Source organism: Thamnophis sirtalis, unplaced genomic scaffold (genome assembly GCF_051295495.1).
Source record: "Thamnophis sirtalis isolate CommonGarterSnake01/CBP01778 unplaced genomic scaffold, rThaSir2_p1.2 scaffold_10, whole genome shotgun sequence".
NCBI lineage: Eukaryota > Metazoa > Chordata > Lepidosauria > Squamata > Natricidae > Thamnophis > Thamnophis sirtalis.
Genome location: NW_028261390.1, coordinates 5,915,314 through 5,922,014, shown reverse-complemented (window position 1 = coordinate 5,922,014; position 6,701 = coordinate 5,915,314). Strand labels below are relative to the sequence as shown.

Below are 6,701 nucleotides of genomic sequence, written 5' to 3'. Positions count from 1 at the left end.
CACAAACATTTTTTTTTTTAAATGCTGTGCCCCATTTTTGTTACAGTCTGACTCTCCGTTCACGGAAGATGTACCCAGTATTAAAATCCCGATGGACATCATGGAGCAGCAACCTTTCCTGAATGATGGGAAGCCTGCCGAGAGTGAGTAGCACTGATTATTTTGCACGCCTCCATCCATCGTAATTCCAAAACTGAGCAGACATAGATGGACAGACATCCTCCTAAGTCTGCATCGGCATAAAAATCGTGATGGGTGGGGTGTTAGGGGGTAGGTGGGTAGGGGGGATATATACTATGTGTTAGATTTTATAGTAACGCGATTGCACTTGTATACTGATGCTCTTTAATTTCACTGTAAAAATAGGACAAGCTGAATATATTAATAGATAGTAGAAATACACCGAAGGGAGGAGGAGAAGGAAAGAAGAAAGAGGGGTAGAGAGGGTGGGAGAGAGGATTGGAGGGAGGGTGAGAAGGAAGGGAGGGAGTGTACCGGGAGAGAGGAGTGATAGAGGGGGAGGGGAAGTAGGGTAGAGGGGAATGTTGGAGGGAAGAAGGAAAGTTGGAGGGGGGGCGAAAGAAAGGGTGTATGGAGGGTCGAAGTGGTACATTGGGTTTGTATTTTGGGGGGTATTGTTGACAAGAGGAATGGCTGTGTTTATTGTTTAATGTTATATGGCCCCGGTTATGCACAGTATATATGTGACTGTACGAAATGAAAATGGAAAATAAAAACACATTTAAACACAAAAAATCGTGATGGCAAACCTGTGGCCCAAAATGGCACACGGAGCCGTGTCAACAACAACACATTGACTTAAAACCTGAACTATTCCTGTTAGGGATTTTACCAGAAACTTACAGTAAAGAAAATGTCTATTTGATTATACCCATGTTATAACGGCAGCTAGGATTGTATTTGAACAAAATTGGAGAAATGGAGAGATTCCCACAGAGGAGAAGGTGATTAGGAAAATATTGGAATGTGCAGAAATGAACAGATTGACGCTGGCAATTAAAGAGAATTTAACTGCAATTAAAGAGAATTTAACTGCAATTAAACAGAATTTAACTGCAATTAAGGAGAATTATTACATTACACGGGAATCGTTTTATCGATGGTTAGAGAATCGATATAAGAATTAGAAGTAAAAGTTGATGCGTAAGATATAGAAAATGTACCAATGGGGTCAACATAATTAATAAGAGTTAAATAAATCAAGAAGAGGATTGTTACAGTATTAGACATTTAAGGTGTAGTTGTTAAGCCAGGAATAGATCAAATAATGAATATGAGAGTAAACTTTTAGTTGTTATTGCACAAAATATTTGTACCCGGATGACACATGGTTTAATGGAAGATAGATTGTTTATACTAAAATAAAATAAAAACTTATTTTTTTAAAAAAGGAGCCATGTTACCTGGCACATGCTACATCGCCTGTTCCGTCCGGGTTTCTGGCGTGCATGCACGAGCATCAATCAGCTGGCTTCCCTATGTACGGCAGGGCCAGAAACTGGAAGAGCTGCTCTTCTGTTTTCTGGTCTGGGCATGTGCACCGGCCAGCTCAATGTTGCGTGCGCATGCGCGCCAAAAACCGGAAGACTAGATTTCAGGCGTGCATGCCCCCTTGGCACCTCCTCTTCTGGGTTTCAGGCCAGATGAGCACATGCATGCATGCTCCCTTTTCGGCTCTTGGTGCTGAAAAGGTTTGCCATCACTGCCATAAAACTTTCATGGATTATTTTTTTTTAAATCTTGTTCAGTAGAAGTTGTTTTTCTCCTTCCTTCCTTCCTTCCTTCCTTCCTTCCTTCCTTCCTTCCTTCCTTCTTTCCTTCCTCCTCCTCCTCCTCCTCCTTTTCTTTCTTTCTTTCTTTCTTTCTTTCTTTCTTTCTTTCTTTCCTTCTTTCTTTCCTTCTTTCTTTCTTTCTTTCTTTCTTTCTTTCTTTCTTTCTTTCTTTCTTTCTTTCTTTCTTTCTTTCCTTCCCTGCACCCGACCTGTGGAATTTTTCTTGACTTTCAAAGAATGTATTTGCTTTGAAGCACTTAGACATACTGTGACCTTTAGGCTCTTCTCTTTCCCTCCCTCCCTCCCTGAGATAGGGCTGCCTCTCACTGCAATTCTCTTTTAAGCTTTCCAAATCACCCAGCCTGTGTCTAGCCCAGGATTTAGAGATATTCTGGATCTGCAGGCTTTCTTTTTCCCTGGAGTTTTCTCCTCCTGCTGTCTAATCTTCTCTTTGTGGCGTATAGAAAACATGTTTGCAAAGAGGATCACTGATTATTTAGAAAATGACTTGATAATGGCATATTAATATAGCTGATTAAGGCCTCTTTCTCTGGCCCTTTGGAAGGGTGTTTCAGCCCCAGATTATCTTATCCCTTTCTCTCCCTCCCTCCCTCCCTTTCTTTCTTTCTTTCTTACCCTTTTTTCTTCCTCCCTTCCCCTTCCTTCATTTCCACATTTCCTTTATCTTCCATCCTTCCTTCTTTCTTTCTCTCTTACTCTGTTTTCTCCCTCCCTCCCTCCCTCCCCCTCTCTTTTTTCTTCCTCCTTCCCTCCCTTCTTTTTTATTTCTCTCTCTTTCTTACTCTTTTTTCTTCCTTCTCCCTCCCTCTCTTTCTCTCTTTCCTTCCTTCTTCCCTTCTTCCTTCCTTCCTTCCTTCCTTCCTTCCTCTCTCTTTTTCCTTTCTTTCTTCCCTCCCTCCCTCCCTCCCTCCTTCCTTTCTTTTTTCTTTCTCTCTATTTCTTTCTTATTCTTTTTTCCTTCCTTCCTCCTTCCTCCCTTCTTTCCTTCTTTCTTTCTTTCTTCCTTTCTTTCTTACCCCTTTTTTCTTCCATCCTTCCCCTTCCTTCATTTCCACCTCTCCTTTTCCTTCCTTCCTTCCTTCTTTCTTTCTCTCTTACTCTGTTTTCTTCCTCCCTTCTCCTCCCTCCCTCCACCCTCTCTTTTTCTTCCTCCTTCCCTCCCTTCTTTTTTCTTTCTCTCTCTCTTTCTTACACTTTTTCTTCCTTCCTTCTGCCTCCATCTCTTTCTCTCTTTCCTTCCTTTCTTCCTTCCTTCCTTTCTCCCCTCCCTTCCTCCTTCCTTCCTTTCTTTTTTCTTTCTTTCTCTATTTCTTTCTTACTCTTTTTCCTCCCTTCCTCCCTCTTTCTTTCTTTTTCTCTCTCTCTCTTTCTTACTCTTTCCTCCCTCCCTCCCCCCTCTTTCTTTCTTTCTTTCTTTCTTTCTTTCTTTCTCCCTTGCTGCTTTCATTTTCCGAGACTATCTTAGAGATCTGTTGCAGAGGTGCTTGCAAAGTGTGTGAAAAAGATGGCAGCCATAAGGCACATACAAAGAGAGTTCTTGACTGCCAACTTGTTGTTTTCATTCTGGGAAATAGTATTTTTTTTAAATATGAGGGCTGGCCCTTTGGGTTCAAGCCTGTCACCCTTCTTCTGATTAAAATCATACTTCAAAAATTTAAAAAGTCCAGTAGGGCAGGAAGTGTGTAAAGGAAGGAAAGTGAGGTGCCACGCATAGTCTGTATATAAAGAGCTGTTTAACTAACATGCCATATCTGGTTTATTTTGAGAGTGTTCTTAGCTTCTGTTTAAAGTATTTTAGGAATTAATAACCAGACCAGAAAAGCAAGAAAAGGTTTTATTTCATGTGAGTTTCTTCATACAGAAAAGAAGGATTGGACTTTCTAAGTAAGATGTTTTATTTTTTTCCAATAACACAGAAGAAAAGCCAACATTCCTTGAACGCCATACATCATGCTGATCAAATTCCTCACTTCCATTCCTACATGCCAAGGTAAGCCTCTTTGTGTGTTTCCAAATTTTATACACACACAAACATACACACACACACACACACACACACACACACACATGCCCCTAATGAAAACACCAGGACACCTGTTTCAAATGCCTTTCATCCAGAATGTTGCCTTCAATAAATTAGGCATAAACTTCACGGAATTTCTCACCAGCTTAAAATTTCTCATGGGATTTATTGGATTTGACAGGCAGCCCCTCGACCTCCACGACCGCAGTAGAGCTCAGAATTTCCGTGGCTAAGCGAGACAGTTGTTAAGCGAGCTTGCCTTTCTTGCCACGAATGTTAAGTGAATCGCAGCAGTTGTTAAAGTTAGTAGCACAGTTGTCCAGTGAATCTGGCTTTGCTATTGACACTATTTTTTTTTGGTATGAAATGTATGATACTCAGGTATCACACTGCGTGACCCAACAAATGCACGCACAACAAAAGCGCGCCGACAAAACCGCGGCGCTAAAACCACGACATCATCAACGCGGCGACAACAGCACGCCGACAGAAGCGCAATTTAAGTTAGGGTTAGGGTTAGGATTAGGGTTAGGTTTACAGCGCACTTCTGTCAGCGCGCTGTTATTGGCGCGCTTCAGCGCTCATTCGTCGGCGCGGTTTAGAACTCGCGGTTTTGCCACCGCAGTTTAGTCGGGCGCGCTTTTGATGAGCGTGCTTTTGTCGGTGAACCATCACGCTGATGTGTAAAAAATTAAAACATTAAAAAAACTTTTTTAAAAAGATGAGAAGCGAAACGCCTTCAAAACAAAACAAAAAGTCCAGTTGAAACTCCTGAAAAAGCACTTTTGGTACGGCTCTCTTACATGACTTCCAGAGGCTCCAGAGTCTCATCCCCTCCTCACATGATCTCCCCAGCCTCCAAAAACCTCCCAAGAACAAGGTGGGCTTTCAAGACGAGCTGACAGATGTTGGTGGCTTCACCCAAAAACTCATGGCAACGTTTCCTTTGACACATGTGTCCTCAAGCTGGCCATCCCTGGCTAAGTTCACCGTTCCTGGAAGCGTTACAACCTCTGAAATGGTAATTGTTGTGATTTCATCTTTCTAGGCCTCCGCAAAATCCTGATGGAAGTTGTGCCTCAGATTAGAATAGCACTCAGCTCTGAAGACCATGCCTACTTTCGGAATAGCAAGGGAACAGAACACACTGTCACAACTGCATCTTCGTCCTTTCTTGCGGGAGTCTCCCCCACAACAAAAAAAAACTGGCCCCTTTAAGACTGGTGGACTTCAACTCCCAGAATTCCAACTGGGGGAATTCTGGGATTGGAGTCCACAAGTCTTGGAAGTGGCTGGGTTTGGGGTAGATTATGCCTGCTTTATTGAATTGGATGTCCTTTGTCTTCTTCTCTAGTCGAATGTTCAGTTGCTCTTATCCATCTAGATCGAAAGAAAACTCAAAATGTATCCCTCTTCCTTTAGATTTTATTCTATTTCCTCGCTTCAGCCCATTTGTGTGTGTTTTCTGTTGTCGCAAACTGTTTTCTCTTCCCTTTCATTTCTGACCAATATTTTTTTTCCTGCCTTTTCAATTGGTGCGCCTCCTCTGTTGCTTTGCAGAAGAAGGTGCAAAGTATTAAGGATATATATATATATATATATATATATATATATATATATATATATATATATATATATATATATATATATATATATATATATATATATATATATATATATATATATATATATATTATTATTGCACCGTGGTTTCTTGTCAGCAAAGCGGATTGTTATTTTTTTTTTTTTTTTGCGATGCGAATCAATGTTTCTCATCCTTCTGCTCCTTTGGGGCATTTGTCGATATTAAGGTTTTGATTTTAGTTTTTTCTTTCTTTCTCTCTCTCTCCCTCCCTCCCTCCCTTCCCCCCCCCTCTCTCTTTCAGCAGAACAAAACTGACTTTCAGGCAAATTCCCGATAACTCTCGATTCCTGCAAAAAAATGCTGCTATCTTAACATGGTCTTAATGTCACCTCTGCTTCTGTATTTCGGTGCAAAGCAGTCAAAAAGGTGCTAACCCACACAGATGCATCCCACCCCCCCTTTCCCGGCATTATGGTGTGACATTTGTATAACCTGCTCCTATGCAACTTTTATTCTGTAACGCTGAAATGGATTCTTAAGCTGTCGGCTGTGTTGACAAAGTGTTATCCGTTTTAAATTAGAGGGGGGGGGTGATCTAACATTTTTGTGGGGTGGGGTGGGGTGAGAATGATTGATTTTTAAACATTTTTTTTTAAAAAAAACAGTGTAAAAAAAATGACTTTTCTTTTTTCCTGCAGCAGGAAATATAGTTTTGAGTAGTTCTACCTCTCGTTTCTAGATTTGGGCGCTTTTTTTTCTTTACAATAAAAATAAAGAAAATGTTTTAATAATAGTAGTAATAATAATAATAATAATAATTGTATAATATATTATATAATGTGATTTTTACAAAAAGAACAAAAAAAAAACACACCAAAAATACAAGCTCAAGGGTATATACCTGTGTTTTTTTTCAAATTTGGCAACCTTAAGGGGCGTGGATGTCAATTCCCAGAATTCCATGCAGGCTGGGGAATTCTGGGATTTGAAGTCCCCATGTCGTAAAGTGGCCCAAATTTGCAAAAGAGGGCTGTATAGCATCGAACTTAAAATCAGCTGTATCAATACTTTTTTTTTAATCGTCTTTCTTTTCTTTCCATTTCTTCTTTCCTTTTAACAATCTAAATCAGGGGCGTGAAACTCGATTTCATTGGAGGCTGCATCAGGGTCGTGTTGGACTTTTGGGGTGGGTGGGCGTGGCCAGCTTGACGTCACTCGTGTTAGGGGCGCCTGTGGTGGCCCGAGCACTCTGCCAGCAAAAATGGGCTCCTGACCTCCA

The 6,701-nt window shown here is 40.9% G+C and overlaps 1 long non-coding RNA gene across 1 annotated transcript; it reads left to right on the top strand.

Annotated features, from left to right (window-relative positions):
* The first annotated feature begins 46 nt into the window (after positions 1 to 46).
* LOC148043751 (uncharacterized) lies at positions 47 to 5,431 on the top strand. Its single transcript, XR_015697808.1, has 3 exons — positions 47 to 143; positions 3,731 to 3,804; positions 4,886 to 5,431. It is a non-coding gene; the product is annotated as an uncharacterized LOC148043751 (long non-coding RNA).
* The last annotated feature ends 1,270 nt before the right edge of the window (positions 5,432 to 6,701 follow it).